The sequence below is a fragment of the Nilaparvata lugens genome, chromosome 1 (genome assembly GCF_014356525.2).
Source record: "Nilaparvata lugens isolate BPH chromosome 1, ASM1435652v1, whole genome shotgun sequence".
Taxonomy (NCBI): Eukaryota; Metazoa; Arthropoda; class Insecta; order Hemiptera; family Delphacidae; genus Nilaparvata; species Nilaparvata lugens.
This window is the reverse complement of record NC_052504.1, coordinates 90,045,586-90,067,212: the sequence shown is the minus strand read 5'-3', so window position 1 is coordinate 90,067,212 and position 21,627 is coordinate 90,045,586. Positions and strand designations below refer to the sequence as shown.

The following is a 21,627-nucleotide window of genomic DNA, read 5'->3' as shown; positions in this document are numbered from 1 at the left end:
CTTCTCCCATTCAATCAATAATCAATATTTGTTATAGGTGATGCCAACATGAGCTTCAGGCTTCTCATTTGGTAATGAGACAGGGGTGAGGATTGATTGATTGATTTTTATCATCAACATACCCATCGTCCAACAACAGTATTACATAAAAAATGTATATATTCACATATTAAACATAATTATTGATAATGGCATCATGAAAACAAAAAATATTGCATCAATGATGAGAGATTAGTGAACCTTCAGCTCAACTTATCAAAAAGTATATTGGGCTTTTGTGTGCTAACCAGGCAACCAACACAACTTAGTTCAATTACTTGATGCAGATAGTTAGTTGAGTGATAAGGATATGTCGTTGTCGATATTATATAGCTGCTGTCTGGGTGTAATGGCTTGTTCCTGTTCTAGATTCCATTCGACTACTGTTTCTATGGTAATGGTAATGACAGGTTGGCAGCTACAATAATTCACACTCCAATATGATAGTTATTTCACCAACTTCCAACTGCAAGATGATTGGTTCCAACAGTAGAGGATGCGAACAGAACCTTCGACCAGATATAGTCTATATCTGGTCTAAAAACAGAACGAGTAAGTCTGATGAAGACTGATGCCACTGAACAAGCTGTTCAATGATAAGAACATCATTGATATAGATATAATAAATGAAAATATGGAGGAACGCTATCGAGCTGAAATCTTCATACTGGCCGTTCTGTTCATACCCTTAGAAACGCATGCAAGGAAATGGAGGAATCAATGCATAACGAATCAATTTATAAGCAATCGAGGTAATAGCAATCACTAAAATCAAAGTGTTTTATTGGCTGAATTCTATATAAGGAAGACAATCTTGATAATAAGAATGATCTATGAACATAATTATCAATCAACATCTGAATTGGGAGTTCTGGGATTTGAGAAACTCTTCCAGTATGCTATTTCAACTGCAAGATTATTGGTTCCAACAGAAAAGATACGCTCGAATGCTTCTAGCTGCGTTTACGGAAACGTTATTAACAGAACTTCAATAGCTCAATCCTTATAGATTCTATTAGATTGAACGGAACTTGACAAACACATATGTTCATCATGTGTATGATAAGCTATATTCAATCTAATAGAATCCATAAGGATTAGGTTATTCACATTTTGTTGATAACTTTGGTGTAAACGCAGCTTAAAGCGATAGATGAGTAACAAACATATTTTAAATGGATAATGAGTTGATAGAAATCAATGAAACTGACGTTTCCAATTAATTTTTTCAATTATTGGAGTTTTCAATTTCACTTCCATAGAAAAAATTGTAATGTGGAATTTTCAGTTCAATATTATCATCAACATTTTCATATTTTTTGCTTTTTAAATGTGATTTTGTGTTTGAAATAGTTTTCTTGATTTTAAAATTTATAAAATAGGTACTCAGGAAGTGGAAGTGCAAATTTTTAGTGAGAAGAATGAAGAACCCAAGACATAACCTATAAACTTGAGTGTTGATAGGAAATGACATTGGGTAATACGGCAAGGCAGAACATCCGAAAGGATCTCTCTGCCGATAAAAGCCATAAGAGTAAATAAATAAATTTCATTCTATTATAAGGATTAGAAACATGACAAACTAGTAACTATTCTGGCGTTTCTTTCTATACAATAAATTTTAGTTTCTCATTGAAGTCTCACTAATTAGCATCTTGAACAACTTGTAAATAGTGTACTACATCTTCAAGGTACATGGAATATTCCTTCTGAATGAATCTCTTGAATGAAAAAGCGTCACAGTACTCAAAGACACGGTTGTAACTCATAATCCTGCCACAAATCTCTGCCACAAAAGGATTTACGCTCATTACCGCTGGTTCTCAGTCTATTTCTTGTCTGCGAGATGAAGAAGTTAACGTGCGCTTCCTTCTGACTAGAAGATGTCGCACGAAAGAAGTCCTTCAATTATGCGTTGTCGCAGTCTAAAAAGTTTAGAGACTGACGTCGGTGAAGTGATTCCTGGCGATGGAATAGAGTTGGCATTATCTTCTGCAGTTTTGGTTGAGGGAAGAGTTGCAGCACCACAATTCATTCGGGGAAGGGTTGAACGAAGATGACCCTGCTCATTATAATAACAACCCTTCCTGGATCGTCCACACTTCCCCAAGACGACCAACTCACTCTCTCTCAAACTCTTTTTCTCACCAACTCTGTCTCCTCTCTCTCTGTTCTCTTACACACTCTCTCCCTCATTTTCTCCCTCACTATTTTCTCTTACTTACTCATTCCCTCTCTCTTCTCTCTCACTCACTATCTCCCTCAATCTTTCCACAGTTTCTCATTCCTCCTCACTTCCACTCACCCTCTTCTCACACTCTCCCATTTTTCTACCTCTCTCGTTTCTCTCTTACTCGCTCATGCCCTCTCACTCAGCTTCCTTCCTTTTTAATCCTACGCCGCTTCCTAATTCCCATTCAAAGGTAAGAGTCCGTAGGTCGGTCCTAGTGGGGAAAGAGGTGGTCTACAACACGCGATAAAGATTACACATTACTTCCTCTGCCTTTAACGCTCGTTAGCCGGATCCCGTAGCCTACCTGCAGTGGCGTCCCCAAGATAAATCTCATCTCATTACGCGGAGAGAGAATTAAGTCGGATAAATGATAGTCTTTCCTTGGCCAAACTGACTCCCAGCGCTTGTCCCCGTGTCTTCCTCCGTTTCATCTAAATAATGATGATTTCGCATTCATTCTCCAGTTGACACGGTCGCAGTCACTCCATGAACGTTTAATCTTAATTGATGTTGTCCGAATCCTCTCAAATATTTATACCGCAACGTTATAAAGCTGCGTGCTGCCACTAGATTCTATCCCATATGGCGACTGGATTGTCCAATCAATTATCTTGATTTTTTCCACTTTCCAATCTGTAGATCACCCAAACCTTACCTTTCAAATGGTTATTTGATAAAACTCTTCGATTAATATAGATTCCTCTCTATTCATTCCTATAAATCCGTTTCTCATTAATCGCAACATTGTTATAAATTGGAGATGCTCTTAAAAACTGATTCACCCATTATTCATACACTTTTTCGAGTTTAGAACTCACCCATTCCTAAAGATTTGGGATTTTGAAAAAGTAGCTCGATCTCTTTAGAGATTGAATTCTCATCTGAATATTTCACATGAAATAAAAATCAAATTGATGGAAGAAGCAATGCTTTGTACTATTACTAGTTCACTAGTGTACAATGCAAAGTATAATGGACTTTCAGACACATATATTACACATAAACTAACTTATATAAAGAACTGATATTCATCAGTAGATGTATCAATTATAGTTGATCGTGATGTGAACTGGTAAAATGTGTAATAATGTTTTCGCCCCACTTGGGTGTAATGAGCTGGTTTTCGTGCGTCATATGGAGGCCGAAAATGATTGTTTTCTGACCAGGCCGGTAAAAGTTTTACGGCCCTAGGGCTGTAAAATAACCTTGAAGTCAGCTGATTCTGATTTGATGTGAACGTGTTTACAAAATGGTTTATGAAACGGAATCAGTTTATGCTTCTAGAATTGAATAAGTATTCTGCAATAAGATACTATCATTTTATTTAGATGAATAAAATACAGATAAGATATAAATGTTATAAACTATTCAAATTCGATTTGCAGAGTAGGAAAGAACTTCTAACCTAAACTTCCGAAGTCAACGACAACAAGCATTGTTGACGTTGACATTCAGATTTGCCAAATTTCAAGTGTGCTAAAACAGCTGATCAAAAAACGTTTCATTATTTGTGTTTATTATTCAAGAATCAAAACATTTATAATAATATCATCTTATTGTCATTTGGAAGAATACAAAGTATAAACTCAACCTCTTACATAATTGAACATAATCTTTTAGGTTATTTAGACAAATCAGAATAAAAAATAAACATAGTTGGGCAATTTCCTGATAATCAGATTACCTCAGATTTGCTAGAGCTATGACCTTCCTGTTTTGCTTTCGGAAGTGCCTAATAAACAATTATTCACATATTTATATTGTTTATTTTTCTGTGTGGCGAAAAATAACGTTCTCACCATGGGCAAAAATGTTTTTCCGGCTCTCAGTCTTTTCTAGTCCTCGGCCTACGGCCTCGGACTTGAAAACCGATTTCAAGCCGGAAAAGTCTCATTTTCGGCCCTAGGTGCGAAATATACTATTAGGTAGTAAATAGTGTGATGCATAGTGATCTATCCAGACTAGTAATTCAGTTATAGAGGATGATTGTTTATCCATCAAGGCTCTACCAGAACAGCTTATTTCAGAAAGGTACCTGAGTCACATTTAGTGATTTTTCAGGAACTGCAAAAAACTGTCTGGATAGAACAATCCGAATTTTTTCGACCTGATGATTTTCATGCCAACTACATCTGTACAAGTCTGTTAGTACCCATAATATTCTATTTTATGAGATAGTTTAAGTATAAAAATTATTTTTGTCCCTGTATTTCATGGACTTAGGCACCTTTCTGCAATAAAATTATCAACTCTCACTATAAGAAATCCAATTTCATTTTATTATTCATAATTTTGACACAAATACAGCGATATAAGAGTAGATAACTTCACATTTTTTGATATTCTATTGATTCCTCTAAAGTACTGCGATTGAGAACATTTTAATTCATTTTAAGCTCAGTGAGAAAGAAGAAAACACTTTCAATAGTGAATGTCAGATGTAATTTCATTCAAATAATGCTCATGACCTAGTAATTTAGAGTTTCACATAATATCATTCTGGAACATCTAAGATGATGTAATTTTTAATTTCATAATTGAGAAATAGTGTCATTACAAGATTGAGACGAGAGTGTGTGATATAAGCGGCTATCCTGGACTATAATGGACTCTAAGACACAGGAATTGTTACAAATATATCAACACTCATATTAGGTTTTTTTCATTAAATGTGTGACTAATGTATGACTGAATCCTGTAGTAGGCTACTTCTCTCAAGTATCAAATTCACATAACCAAATCGAAATAAACTGGATTATTTCATAGATCTCTATGGAACCATCTCAGGAAGAGGAAATGAGGAAGCAGATTTCGAGACAATGAAATTTATATTTTTTCAACACACTTGAACATCAAACAACGAATCTGATCTTGAGTGACTGTATAAAGGAGCGAACTCAGCATTTCTCAAGATACAACGGTCGAGGAAAATGGATACAGCCATTTTTTCGAAAGATTTAGAAGAGCACAGAGATGTTTGAGGGAGATACGTTAGGGAGGGCGCACGATTCTCTCTGCCCCCGCTTCAAGCAGTCGGCATTCACATTGCAGAAGTGTGACTCTCTGGGGAGCAATTACAACGACGCAGGCAATCGTAGCCGAAGAGAAAGTGGCAAAAACCAGTCAAGATGTCGCACCAAGGAAAACTAAAAAGCTGCATCAGAAACATGTACATTCGAGGTTCAGCTGCTGTAATGATATAACAGAGGAATGTGAGGAAACGGCTGTAATGATATCACAGAAAAGTGTAAGGACGCGTATGTATCCGAGAGGAGTATGGAAGTCTTATCATATTCTCCTTGGATTTGTACTCATTGCTTTCATGTGTACAGGACAGCTAGATAAATATAGAATTTCACAGTATAAAATTTTAAGATCTATCAAATTGGAGTTGATTTTCAACAAGGATGACTTTCAAAATGAAACACAGTTCTGAAAAGAAAATCTTAAGATCTAGCAAATTGGTGTTGATTTTCAACATGAATGACTTCCAAAATGAAACAAGAAATGGAACACCTTAAGGTGCAAACAGAACGTGTGAGTCGCGGTGTAGATTTATGTTAAGATCGATGCCACTAACCAGCTGGCAACTATGAAAACATTTGAATGTCATCGTGCTAAACTGAAATCGAAACTTAACCGTGCAGTTCACTCTCATGTTTGACAATGTGTTTGTGTTAGACCAACGTGCGAATGCTTGCTCTAAACAAAGATTGATAAAATCTGGATAAAGTCTGCTTAAAAGTTTTAAACCCATTAGAACTGACATTGGATCCATACATTTTTGGAGACATAATTTTTATCGTGTTTAATGCTATGACGTTTTGTGCTCCAATTCGGTATTTAGCTCTATGTTCATTTGAAGCCCTAGCCTTACATGAATGTCGATTGCGATCACGAGCTAAATATAGACCTGACCGTCCTGTTCGTACATTTAGAGCCGGTTTCCGAGCTCGGGATTTAGCTGAGTCCTAGACTTTAAACAGCTGGAGTCAGAAAATTGGCTTTCCAAATCGGGGAGTAGTCGCGGCTTTTGTAACAGCAGTCGTAGTTTTTATTTTCTCATTTCTATAATTAAAACGTTTTTCCTTGACGAAATTAGACATTCCTAAATAATTCAAAATAGCTGAAACTTTACACTATTTCTCCTCTATTTCATTTTGTGTTCAATTTTCTAGTTTTACGAAATTTAATTCAAACGTGTCAATGACAATGACTGCGACTACGCCCCGTTTTAGAAAACCAAATTTCTGACTCTGCTGTTTAAAGTCTAGGACTTAGCTAAATCCCGAGCTCGGAAACCGGCCCTTAGAGATTTCATGATAGTGGTTACCCTAACTTAAAACTCACTGAACAATTGATTTCCAGTACGTAACTCAAATCATTATGCAATTATATTTCGACAATTCTATTTCAATCCAGTTAAAATCTTCAAAACTTTGAATATCTGAAGCTTTGTGTAATCAAGAGCGTTAACAACAAAATTACAAGCAAGACTTGACTAGGTTCTTTCAAAAGAGTAGCTCCCATAGTTTACTCCCTGGCGTGAGATTTAAGATCGTGGAATGGAAATATTATTGTCCAAATGGATATTTCAATTGAAATTTATTGTGTGGGATGAAATTGCTACGATCGTGTTCGTAGATAAATGATTACTCTGCTCCTGAAAAGCCTTCCGGTTTTGTGTAGTAGGCGTTTCAAGAAGAGAAACGTTTAAGGAAAAGCGTGTTTCCGAGAAAACACTCCTTTCTCTGGAAACGTATCTAATCAAGCAGTACTGGGAAAACGGTCTATTTGGTGCGTTACGGCAATGTAGAGAAAGTGTTCTCAAAGAGAGAGGTCATGTAGCGAGCAAATTGGAGGGTGAAATGTCAGAAACTTGGAATTCAAAACTAATGACAAACCGGAGCCGATAAAAATGAGTCATTCGCCTGCCACAGGCCTAGGATCGATAAAGAACTCGCTCTCTCTCCCTCGCCCTCCATTCGATTCTCCAACCATGTCATAGGGCTCTTAATCACTTGGCCCCTTTGGGCGTTCCCCAAACAACCTCACCCCCCCCCCGCCATCACCCGACCCCACACACCCCTCTCGACGGAAGCTTCCTCTTACCGAAAACTTGCCTCTCGTGTGTGTGCTCTCCCAATAACATCAAATCAAAATCCGCAAATTCAATACCGAACTTCCACTCAGAGATGACGGAAAACCTTCACTCGGCCGCCGATAGAGAATAGCAGCCCCCCTCAATTACTTGGAATTAGATACAATTGGTGCGGCTTCTTTCTTCTCTCCGAAACTTACAAACAAACTTTCAGGAACCTAGAGAACTAAGCCCATTCCTGGAAAACTCAACCGGAAATCAGTCGAGCAGTCATCTTGAACATGTGTAAGTTTCCATTACCCATCACGCTGATTGTTCTTGTATGTTTGGCAGCAACAATTAATGTAAAACATTGCAAACATGTATGTCATATGACATAAATCACTCTTTAATAAAAAAATAATCGATAAACATAATAGAAATATGTTATTAATTAATGAACAGTTCATAAAAATAATCCAACTAATCAATCGAAGCGTGGATGGCAAATGAGGGAAACGAACTATCATAATCATCTCACGAAACACAATTACTCTGAACCTTACATTTTCATGCATAACATTGCTAATCAATAACATATTCTAGAACAAACTACTTCTGTTATAGCTTTGATAAAAAAACCATGATGAGCAAACCCCCTTCGAGATCGATGGTACCCCAACTCTTAATTTTTTTCATTGTTTGTCTTCTGACCATTCAACCGTGATGATGAGACTCTACCGTATGTCATCAAGTAATATGATGCTGAAGGACATCATATAGTAACTTGACTGCCAGTATACGATCAAAGTTCATTCTATTATTCTCTTCCAATATCTAATCCTTGTCATATATACTTTACTTTGAAGTTTTCCAATCAATTGTTTTCTCATTTCTTCCAATTGTCTACCTCACAGCATAATATTATTCATTATTTTCTTGAAATTTATGTATTCAGGGCTACCTATTTTTACTTTCCTTGCCCTATTACCATAGGTAAGGAAAGTATTGCTTTCCGAAAAAATTAAGGTACCCCAATTTCCAAATTTCTATACGTTTAAAGGTCCCCTGAGTCCAAAAAAGTGGTTTTTACTTCCCTTGCCCTATTACCATAGGTAAGGAAAGAGTATTGCTTTCCGAAAAAAATTAAGGTACCCCAATTTCTAAATTTCTATACGTTTCAAGGTCCCCTGAGTCCAAAAAAAGTGTTTTTTGGGTATTGGTCTGTATGTGTGTATGCGTGTGTGTGTGTGTATGAGTGTATGTGCGTCTGTGTACACGATATCTCATCTCCCAATTAACGGAATGACTTAAATTTGAAACTTGAGGTCCTTACACTATAAGGATCCGACACGAACAATTTCGATCAAATGAAATTCAAGATGGCGGCTAAAATGGCGAAAATGTTGTCAAAAACAGGGTTTTTCGCGATTTTCTCGAAAACGGCTACAACGATTTTGATCAAATTTTTACCTAAAAAGTTATTGATAACCTCTATCAACTGCCACAATTCCCATATCTGTGAAAATTTCAGGAGTTCCGCCCCATCTATGGAAAGTTTGATTTTGGATTCTCAATTATCAGGCTTCAGATACAATCTGAACAAAAAATTTCAATTGGAGAAGATTGAGCATAAAAATCTCTACAATTAATGTTCAGTAGCATTTTCACCTAAAATTGAAAATAAGCTCGAAGTTCGAGAAAATAAGATTATTCAATTATTGCAAACTGTTGGCAACTGTTGATTCTATTAAATCATTCACTATGAAGAGATAGCAGACTTCGTGTGTCTGCAGCGTTATTGTCACTAGCTGACACCGATCTTTGAATAGTAGACTTGAGTTGCGCGTGAACACTAGCGTCAGTTGATCAATTAACGGCAAGAAAAGTTGTGTGAATGCGCCACACCAGATTTTTATTTCTAGAATAGAATTATAGCATCTTTTTCAATTTATTTTTTAAAACCTAAAGATTGTGAGAACACTGAAACCAGTTGTTGAAATATGTATTTTTTTGTATTATTTTATTAATTTCAAAAAAGGTACTATAATTTTATTCATTATCATTTGCTTTCATTTGTATTGATCTATGTTCACATAAAATTCATGAAACTCCTTAAAATCATTATCCTTCTTCACAATATCAAAAAGACCTTTCATATTGGAGGAACGGCCCTCAGACATTAAATTATTGAACTATTTATGATTACCTGTTTAGGTTAGGTTGATTACCTAACCTAACCTAATGATTACCTAACCTAACCTAATCTTTAAATCGATTTATTCACTTTCTAGTAACTGAGAAACTTCACCTTCATCACAAGACTTCCCACTTTCCATCAAAACCGTCCCCTGTTCAACAAAAACAGACTCTACATGATTATCACTCAATAAAAGTACCTGTTTAGGTTAGGTTGATTACCTAACCTAACCTAATGATTACCTAACCTAACCTAATCTTTAAATCGATTTATTCACTTTCTAGTAACTGAGAAACTTCACCTTCATCACAAGACTTCCCACTTTCCATCAAAACCGTCCCCTGTTCAACAAAAACAGACTCCCTTACATGATTATCACTCAATAAAAGTTGTGAATCAAGTGCTAATCCACTTTTCACAGTCTCTCCAGATGCCTCATAAAATTGAGTGCAATTTGCGAATGAGAACGCATCCAGATATAAGTCTGGCACACACTATAAAATGAAGATTAATTCATCCTCGTGGTAACATTAATCCATTAGGGAGAGTAGATTGGATTTGCCTGCCCCCGTCTCGTACCCCCGGCAAGTTAGTCGGAACTATGACATAATGCTGGAACCAACGGTGGAAGGGTGGTTCTTGGTATTAAAATTGTTGTAAGCTATTTGAGGAATGGAATACCGGCGAGACCTTATTTCGCCGAGTTAATGGCAGGTTTAATTGATGCGGCAGACCACTAGCATCGCCGCAGCCATCGTCGACTTATCTCATTACCTCTAGTCATCAGTTTATGGTGACTGGTTTTCTTGCCCGCACCCAACACCGCAACCGCCCTGCGTCGAGGTCCCACATTGTCACTGTTCCTGCTGCAACTGACCTCGATTTACAGTTTGCTGAATATACCCTATAAGAGAACAGTGGAGGTTCTCTCCTATAATAACAGTGGAGGTCGTTTCGAGATGTTGTTTTACGGGAGAATAGAATAGAATGACTTTCCTGTTTGTTGACGTGGCTAAGTTTGGACAGAAATGTCCTCTCTACCACTCAACCACGTGATAACTGGTACAACATGATTGTAGTAATAATAATGTATAGTTCATTCATAGTTTTTTCGCCCAACTCAGATTATCCAAACGTATTCTCTGAGTTTTCTCAAATTATCTCAATCATCGAAACACGAAGAGAAGCACAAAAATCTATCAAATTCAGTAGACCATATCAATTTATTGAGTAATAGTGAAACGCATTCAGCATAGAAATAATAATAATAATATAATAATAATAATAATAATAATAATAATAAATTAAATAATAAAATAGAATAATAATCAGGGGCGGTTTGGGAATAGATCACCTGATCACATAGAAAATAGTAATAACTTGGATATTCAAACACCAGCTCCAGATGTTTTGCTAGACTTGAGACCAGCAACCACCAGAGCAGGCTTACCTAGGCAAAGAATGAAATGGACTGATGAGATAAATAGAAAACTTCTTCTTTGCTACTACATTGTCACAAATAATGAAACCAACAAGACCGGGTATAGACCCCTTCTAAGAAATAAGTTTTTGAATATGTACCCAGAACTTCACTCACTTAGTGAACAGCGATTAGCAGATCAAATCAGAGTCATCCACAGAAACAACCGTATCCCAATAAATGAGAGAGAAAATTTGAAACAGCAAGCACTCCAAACACAAACAACTGCAGATACCACACCTAACCTAAATACTGAACAGACTACTGCAGAAACCACACCTAACCTAAATAGTACACAAGACGATGTGATACAACAAACGGCTGTTGAAGCACAACTACTACAGACAAGAGAGACTGTGCAGGATGAAGAAAACACCTCTGGTGGCCCATCCGATAATCTAGATGAATACAAGGCACAGGTCAGAAGTAAATTTAATGAAATGTACATGTTGCATGAAGGTATGGACCCACACCAACGACAACGCATCCCACGACTGCAGAACATACCAAAAGCCACCCACACAATAGCAATAGTGAATGATTTAATAAGAGAAGCAATTAACAATGAACAAAATCCCAACATTGATGAAGTAATTCTCCTTATTTACAGTGGTGCAACAACAGTCACTCAGCTATGCAATAAACAACCACCTGTAGGGAAAAATAGAAACACCAAAACTATTCCTAACTGGAGAAGAAGACTCGAGGGAAAGATATCAGAATTAAGGGCAGAGATAGGTCAAATTACCCAATATCTGAAAGGGAACCTCACAGAAAGGAAAATTAAAAAATACAAGCTCACTGTCCAACACCTATCTGAATCTGAAATATGGGATCTCCTAGACTCAAAAAAACAGTTACTAGCAGCAAAATCAAAACGACTGAAGAGATATATGAAATGCACCCTTAGACATAAGCAAAATCAAGCTTTCAACAACAACCAAAAACAATTCTATAAATCCTTAGAGCACAATCAAAATCAAAACAACTCTGAAACACCACTCATCGAAAAGGTTGAAGAGTTCTGGTCTAACATATGGTCACAAAATGTGCAACATGATGAAACAGCTGAGTGGATCGAACAGGAAAGACAGGATCACATGAATATTCAGTTAATGGAAGAAATGGAAATCTCTGTTGATGATTTCAACATAGCTATCAACAGGATTCATAACTGGAAAGCACCCGGTCCCGACAAAATCCAAAATTTCTGGCTGAAAAAATTCACTCATATTCACAAACCACTGTTAACAATTCTTAATTCCTTCTTAGAAAACCCAGAAAGTGTACCAGACCACATAATGCAAGGAATAACATACCTAATACCCAAAGACAATGATACTAAAAATCCAGCCAACTACAGACCAATCACATGCCTTTCAAACATCTACAAATTGCTCACTTCCATAATAACTGCCAAACTAAAAATTCATACAGAACCACTCATGTGTGAAGAACAAAAAGGGTGCCGTAGTAACTCAAAAGGATGTAAGGAACAGTTAATGATTGATGCAGAAATCACCTCAAATGCTAAAAGAAAACACAGGAACTTATCATATGCCTACATAGACTATAAAAAAGCTTATGACAGCGTCCCGCACTCCTGGTTGCTACATGTACTGCAGGTGTACCGAGTGAACCCACAAATTATAAAGTTTCTAAAAACTGTTATGGCAAAATGGACGACAATACTTAGCATGAATAAAAATAAAACGAAACCAATCAGAATAACACGAGGAATCTTCCAAGGAGATTCATTAAGCCCCCTATGGTTCTGTTTAGCCCTAAACCCTCTCTCCAATATGCTAAACAAAACGAAATATGGCTACAAATTGGAAGGAAACCAGCAAAATACTTACACCCTTTCCCACCTCTTCTATGTCGACGACCTCAAACTCTTTGCACCCAACAGACAGCAACTAGATTACCTCCTTAAAACTACAGAAAACTTCAGCCATGACATATGTATGCAGTTTGGATTAGAGAAATGCAAAATTAACAGCATCAGAAAAGGAAGGCAGGTCACGGAGCTACCCTACACAACAAACAGCAATGAGAAAATTGAACATATGGCCGAAGGGGACACTTACAAATACCTGGGATATCACCAAGGAATAGGCACAACACAAACCGAAATTAAATTGACTCTGAAGAGTAGATATATGAAACGCCTAAAAACTATTCTTAACACGCATCTATCAGCAAGAAATAAGGTTAAAGCAGTAAACACCTATGCCATCCCTATACTAACATACTCTTTTGGAATAATAGACTGGACCGAGACAGATCTAGAAGCCCTCAACACTCTAACTAGAACGAGTTTCAACAAATCTTGTGCTCACCACCTCCATTCGGCCACAGAAAGGTTCACACTCCCTAGAAGCGAAGGAGGAAGAGGAGTTATAGATATAAAGAATATGTGTAATGAACAAATCGATAGCCTCCGAAAATACTTCTATGCCAAAGCACAATCAATACCCCTCCATTCAGCAATAACTCACCTACCAACATCCGGCACCCCATTGAAATTGAACAATCCAGATTTACAACCGCAAATCAACAACAATACAATAGAGAAAAAGAAAACTAGTTGGAAACAGAAAACCCTACATGGTAAGCACATCAATCACCTATTACAACCCCACATCGACCAAAAAGCATCAAACACCTGGCTCACGAAAGGTAACATTTTCATTGAGACAGAAGGATTCATGACAGCTATACAGGACCAAATAATCAACACTAGGAATTACAAAAAATATATTTTGAAGGACCCAACAACTCAGACCGACACATGTAGACTCTGCAATAGAACAACAGAAACAATAGACCATATTACAAGTGGATGTTCAGTACTAGCGCCAACTGATTACACAAGGAGACATGACAACGTGTGTAAAATACTACATCAGGAGCTGGCACTGAAGTACAAACTGGTCAACAATCATACCCCCTACTACAAATACCAGCCGAGCAATGTCCTTGAGAACAGTGAAGTCAAAATCTACTGGAACAGAGATATAATCACCGATAGAACTGTCCCACACAATAGACCAGACATCACAGTAATAGACAAAGAAATGAAACACACCTACCTAATTGATGCCACAATTCCCAACACCGGCAACATCCAAAAGAAAACAACCGAGAAAATAGCAAAATATCAACTTCTGTGTGACGAAATAAAGCAGATGTGGCATCAGGAGCGAGTCTACATAGTTCCCATTGTAATATCATCAACAGCCGTAATTCCAAAATCACTTCACAAATCCATAGAGCAACTGAATCTTTCACCCGACCTGTACACTCAACTACAGAAATCAGTTGTTTTAGACACCTGTTCAATAACAAGAAGGGTCCTGAACATCACGGAAAACAACAGTGAGGAAAACTAGTGACTATTACACAACACCATCATACCAACAAAGTGAAAAATAGTGGGACAAACAACTGCGACTAATACTTGTATAATATGAACTTTAATAATACATTAATATTGTCAATAGTCAACAAATTAGTCAACTGTAGGTATGTTATTGTTACATGTATAATACGAACTATATTCATCAGTCAACAAACTCAATAGTAAAGTGCGCTTACTTGACTTGGATCCGTAAGCACTCTAAAGACCAACCATCTGGTTGTGAAGAAGCATATCAGCAGAATAATAATAATAATAATAATAATAATAATAATATAATAATAATAATAATAATAATAATAATAATAATAATAATAATAATAATGATAATAATAATGATATTAATAGATTATGTTGCAATAATAGATTATTTGTTGTAGTCTCATATATGAGACTTCATTTTCCGGATTCATAGGTTATTCTCAAACTCAAATCATCGAAACGTATTCTCTGAGTTTTCTCAAATTCTCTCAATCATCGAAACACTAAGAGAAGCACAGAAATCTAGCAACTTCAAATATTCAGGTATTCCTTTTTGATTACCTTCTCAGCCACAACAAACCCAATAGACACCAATAGACACCAACAGCACCAACAGACACTAATCCAATAGACACCAACAGCACCAACAGACACTAATCCAATAGACACCAACAGCACACTAAAAATTGCCATTCTATCCTTCTACTTGTCTATGAATACAACCAAGAAGATGGCGAACCTGCCGAAAGATCTCGTTGTCAAAGTGAGTGATTAATTCATTTATTGTAAAATATCTGACTGCTAGTAGTTTTTTCTAATAGCAAAAAGTGATTTAATAATAAGCAGTTCGTGATGGAAAACAACATTGAAGAATTAAATATTCAGTATACCGTATTGATTTATTGAGTAATAGTGAAAAGCATTCACCAAGCTGAACGTATTCTATTAGAAAACCATGTCACAATATAGTTCTTCTGGATTAATAAATTTATCAAAGCAAATTTGTCTAATGAGGGAGTGTTTTCAAAATGTTTTCAAAATTCCCCAGAGATAAGCCAGAAACCATGGTCGTTTCAGTGTTCTCTCGCGTTTTCAATTATAGATTTGTTCTTTCAAAGCGATTTCGACTATCAGGTTGAAATTTGCTATACAGGTAACTAAGGACTGGAACTATTTTGTTTTATACCTTGAGAAATGGTAGACTTTTCGAGCAGTGGGGCTACTAGATAAACTACTAGTAGTAGTTGATGAACTACAAGAATTTTCACGCAAAACCTAGGATTTCGAAATAGATTTAACATAGACTTAAATATTTTATACATCAATACACGAATTATAACACATTCTTTCTCCACTACTGTGGCACTGTGACAGTATTCGCACCTCACAGCACTTCACATGATTATAAATCAAGTATTGATTCATTTTTTGTGTCTGTTCTGAGGTCTCTCATGATGGGAGACCTCGTGTTTACAAGGAAATGTGTCCAAACAACGCCCTAATTAACTAACTAATTAAACAGACTAACTATGCCCAAACTAAGCAGAGCCTCCTGGCTAGATTGTTACTGCGAATCAAGAGCGCATATTATAGCTTCGTATGTCATGTCATGTCATGATCAAAGAATATCATGAATCATAATATAATAACGCTGATTTCCCCATGTTATTCTGTGGTAAAAAAGTTGTCTTTGTGAGAATACTTTATGACAAGACAATAGCAAGATTAATTGACTGGATCCAAAGCAAACACACTTAGAAAGGCTTAAAACTTTGTAGCGATGAGTCGCGAAATAGTTCTATGCAAATCATCTTCAGCCATTGAATTTGTTGAGCTTCAATTGGTACTCCTCATTATTCGGAGGAAGAACTACAATCAATCAGGTTGTTCTATTATTATTGTTAATTTACTCGATTTTCTCCTTTTGAAAACGTAATCTTCGAAGCATCTTGAAATGTCTTGGAAGTGAGCAAAATAGAGCAAAAGATTCAATAATACTAATTTGTCGATTGGTTGAATAAAGTTATCGACTAGTTAGAAGAGCTTGACAGTATGGAAATCAACTTGGACTTGATTTAATTGAAAATAGAATCATTAATATTTTGTATCAATGAGACTTATTCTTTTTACAATTTGTGTGCTGAAAAACTAAGCTGAATGAGAATTCTATATCTTGAAATAGTTTCACTTTTTGTGTAGTTGAGAAGTTGATATTGTGGTAATTATTCATATTGAATGAAAAAAACTAAGAGATTGTCAAAAAACCACTGATTTATTGATAATTAGAAAGACCGGTTTCGGTTATTACACCATTGTCATTACACCATAGTTTATCAGAGATTGACAATGGTGTAATAACCGAAACCGGTCTTTCTAATTATCAATAAATCAGTGGTTTTTTGACAATCTCTTAGTCTTTTACATTCAATCTTGAAATAGTGTGTGATTAGTTCTCAGAATCAAATAAATTGACCTGTGACGGGTGTATCATTTATAAAGGACTTGGTGAAAAGAATCTTTTCTAAATTTCAGATTCTTATTGCTCAGTTAAAAGCACAATCACTCCATCAGTGGAATACCGTCATTTTAATGAAATATTTTTTTTAAATTCACCGATCAATAGTGTCATACATCTCATGATAGTTCTCATCCATAAGTTACACTTCAAGAAAGTATGGGATTTATTCATGATGAAAGGATTGTACAGGATAGTGAGGATTATTAACACACTTCTAGTAGTTTAAAATGCTCCATAATACAAAAATGTGATAGCTCGCAGGATCAATCATATAACACCATGGTCGAAACTGTCTCAGATGAGTTTCAAGTTAATTATTTGGAAATTATGGAATAAGTTTAACAATTTTGAGATTTTCTAAAATTGGGGAAAACCAAGAAGATAACTAGTTGGCAACAATGCTCCATAATAAATCCTATTATATTAAGCGAGCAATTTCTGTAGTCTATATCTGTTTATATTTTTATATCTGGTTATTTTTATATCTAGTTATCTGGTTATTTATGTTCAACGGATCTCGAAAACGGCTTCAACGATTTTCACGAAATTTGGAACATAGTAGGTTTATGATATAAAAATTCGGTTGCACTAGGTCTCATCCTTAGGAAAACTCTCTGAACGACATTAAAAGGATAATTCATCCTTGGCTGAAACAGCTTTCGTCGTCTGGGAAAGTAAAAAGTAAGCGAGTGATTCTGTGAAAAATCAAAATATCGCATCCCCAAAACTCATAAGCTGACGTATAGCCAGCTGTAAATATAAATACGATCATTTTAGAAAATCTGTATATATTTTTATATTTGTTTATTTATTTATGTTCAACGGATCTCGAAAACGGCTCTATGGATTTTCACGAAATTTGGAACATAGTAGGTTTATGATATAAAAATTCGATTGCACTAGGTCTCATCCTTGGGAAAACTCGCTAAACGACATTAAAAGGATTATTCATCCTTGGCTGAAACAGCTGAGACTTTCGTCGTCTGTGGATAGTAAAAATTGAGCGAGTGATTCTGTGGAAAATCAAAATATCGCATCCACGAAATTCATAAGCTGACGTATAGCCAGCTGTAAAATATAAACACGATCATTTAAGAGAATTGTGTTTTGTTTATCAATAAATAAAAATAACGAGCGAAGCTCGGTGCCCCGATATTTACTATAAAGTGATGAACTATTGTGTTATACATTGTACGAAATGTATTGTACTGAATTGTGGAATTTTGATAATTCAGATTCTGTTCTACAAGCATCCAACACTCATACAATAACTTCACACCAACAGCCTCTTTCACGTTCACACGTTGGAGAGGATTCATCGGTGAGATAGTAAAATCCCACCTGCTCAGGTTAGACTCAACCCTTTTGCAGCAAATGAATCAGTCTGGCACTTCAGTGGGTGTTTTCGTGTAGAACCTTCCAGCGAACTCTGAACTATAACCTGAAGCTGTAACTGACTTCAACTCTCGTAATCGAGTCATTCACCTACTAAATAACTTAATAACATGACGCTATCTCCGACTCTAACGACATCAGATCTCTCTCTTGAAGTCAACGTATTCGCTTGAAAATTAAGAACTTAATCGATGAATCTCGAGACTGGAGCTCTAGTTGCCTCTTCATTGAATAGAATAGAATAAGTTCTCATTCGATGACGTGGCTATATTTGAATAATAATGTTCACATTGAATGAAAAAGACTGAGAAATTGTCAAAAAACCACTGATTTATTGATATTTATAAAGACCGGTTTCGGTTATTACACCATTGTCAATCTCTGATAAACAGATCAGAGCCAATCTCTGAAGTTTATCAGAGATTGACAATAGTCAATCAAGTTTGACAGAGATTGACAATTTACACCATTGTCAATCTCTGATAAACAGATCAGAGCCAATCTCTGAAGTTTATCAGAGGTTGACAATGGTGTAATAACCGAAACCGGTCTTTCTAATTATCAATAAATCAGTGGGTTTTGACAATTACTCAGTCTTTTCCATTCAATATGAATAATTACCACAATATCAACTTCTCAACTGAACAAAAAGTAAAAATAATGTTCACCCCTCATGAGAGAAAATGGAATATTTTGTGTGAATTATCATGATAAAAATCATGAATAGTACATTTCTTCACGGAGTATGAGCTCATAATCAATTAATCATGTTCGTTGAGCCTTTTCACGGCCAGTTGCAATGAAATCCAACCAAATTAAACAGCTATGGAATAATGTAATCTAGAGCAATGCTCAATAATAATCAATGCGCGAATCTGATGTCAAATGTAATCACTTCTTCCAAGGGTGGTTTAATGTTGGATTACATTGAATTTTCGTGCAACTGTTCTTTGTGACCAATGTGTGAACATTAAAATGTGATTTTTTGACTGAATGGAATCTACAAATTCTTCTAGAACAAGTTTCAGTTACAGTATCATAGTTTTTTGTAAATACAAGTAATAGATTCAAAGTACAAATTCGTTTAATAAGAAAATCAGCGTTGAATAAAACAACTGGACTCAAGTATAATTATTGTCGAAAGCTCTAACTAAAACACTAACTATGAAGAGACTCCTAAAAGCTGCTGCAACTTTCATAACTATATATTCAGTAACATAATCATTTTGGAGTGAGATTTATCGTGAGTAAGTGTTTCAAGCCACTTGGATTTGTTAATCAGATTCATGAAAAGCCCTCTTGAAAACGTGATCAATTGAAAATAAAATTCATGGGAAAATTCGAAAAGAGAATCTGCCAGTAAAACTAAAATTGCAGTGGGTTGAATAAATTCCAACCGTGCAGCTCACTATGCAATTCTCTATTTTGTCACTAATGTAACCCCTTTCAACTGAGTTTCTCGGAAAATTCTCTTTTCCAGGAATTTGAACGGAGTTCTGGGTCAGCGATGCTCTTCTAAACATCATTTGGATCAAATTGAGTAATTAAGCATTCGTTTGTGTATTTGATCAATCTATATACGAACACTACAGTTAATTATTATTGAGTGCAAACTGACAGCGTATTATAAGCTCACTGAAAAACAACTTGAGTTGAGATAATCATTATGATATTTCACAAAATTTTGTTTTCCATGATGGACGAGTTTGATATGATAGATGGGTCGTGCAACAACAGCCTCATTCCAGAGTAAGGAAATGTTTGTTATTACTCTGTTATGTTATGATCAACATTATGAGATAATTATGTTCAAATCCTGTTTTGAATTCATAGATTTCCCTTGATACATTCTAAATGAGTTGAATGAGCATCAGTAAAGAACAGAGAACATAATCTGTAAGTTTAAACTTGTTCATCATCTCTTAGAGCAGAGTTCAAAGCAGGCCATTACTGATGCAATAAGTATATTTTCACTTTGTAACGAAGTCATTACGGTACGGAAATTTTTGAAAACTACACCTAAATCCTTGGTGAGGGGGGCGCTGATACATTCCCAGAACTCCATTACTCTCAACTCTCAAAACTCGTTTGTGAAATTACTGAAGTTTGGAAAACGACACTTTTACAAAAACACTACCAAAATAAACAAGATACGAACTTATTGAAAAGCAAGCACGGAAGCGTTATATTAAAAGCTAGAGATATGATTATTTAACTGATGAAAATAAGGAAACGTGGTTCTCATTTGAAGTAACGTTACTTTCCTCGAGAGAGTCGCAAGCAATATGGTGTAGATTTGAGAGAAATTATCATGAACTAAGTGGATGTGTGACGTTAGTAGACGACCTTGATTTAGGCCTAGAAAGGCCTTGTCTTGTCCAAACTCAATTACAAAACTCCATTCATGTAGATCTTTACTAATTACCATAAATGCCTGTACCTTTGTTGAGAAACAACCCCATTCTGATCAACAAGGGAAAACTCTATTCTATCATTTTTTCTTCTCAATGAATTGAGAGTTAAAGATCAAGTTGAGAGCACAGAATTTTCAAAACATGCTTTGATGCTAGTTGTTCTACTTTGAAAGCGTGAGCTCATATTATGGGACATATCCTGGGTTCTTTTGAGAGCTAGAGTTCCTGAAACTACAGTTTCCAAACTAAAATAAATAATTCAAGCCTTGAAAATGTGTTGACATTTGGTTGGCAAGGCAGCAACGCCAACAACAACAGCTCTGTCACAAGTGCGGAAGCATGATAACCTCACATAAATACACCGAAAGCCAAAAGTTAGCAATAACATGTAATACTCGAGCAAATGGTAATACTAACATGTCAGATCCAAGTTAATAATCCATGGGTCGGGAAGCACGCTAGATCATAACGTCACGACACTCCTAACGGCGACTTTCCGGGTTTTATTTTGGTAAACTGAGAAAACACACGACTGCTGCTCAGGGAACACTAAAAGCCCCAACCTTGCAACCTTCCCTCAGTCGACAGTCAATACTCACCCTGCAAGTATTGCCAACTGCACGCAACAAATTACCTTTTTCCCTCCCGAACATCCCGCTGCGCGCTTCCGATAATATTCCTGTCCACATCGATTCCATATCAAAGAAAATTCACCTTTGTAGTTCCCCCCCTTCGCAGCAGTGAACTTTGATTGTGATTTTATTTTTCAACTTCCCCTGATAACTTTTTCAAGACTTTTTGAGATCGCATTATTTGATTCACCTCTACAGAAATGGAGCTGAATGCTTTGAGAAGTTACTCCAAC

General features: G+C 36.1%; 1 protein-coding gene across 1 annotated transcript in view; it reads right to left on the bottom strand.

Moving 5' to 3' along the window:
* The window catches only part of LOC111055775 (follistatin-related protein 5), a 149,008-nt gene extending 127,676 nt beyond the window's left edge, over window positions 1–21,332 (bottom strand). Inside the window, exon 1 of the mRNA XM_039445664.1 lies at window positions 21,180–21,332. The gene's annotated coding sequence lies outside the window, so the exon portion shown is untranslated. The remainder of the gene's footprint in view (window positions 1–21,179) is intronic.
* Between the last annotated feature and the right edge of the window lie 295 nt (window positions 21,333–21,627).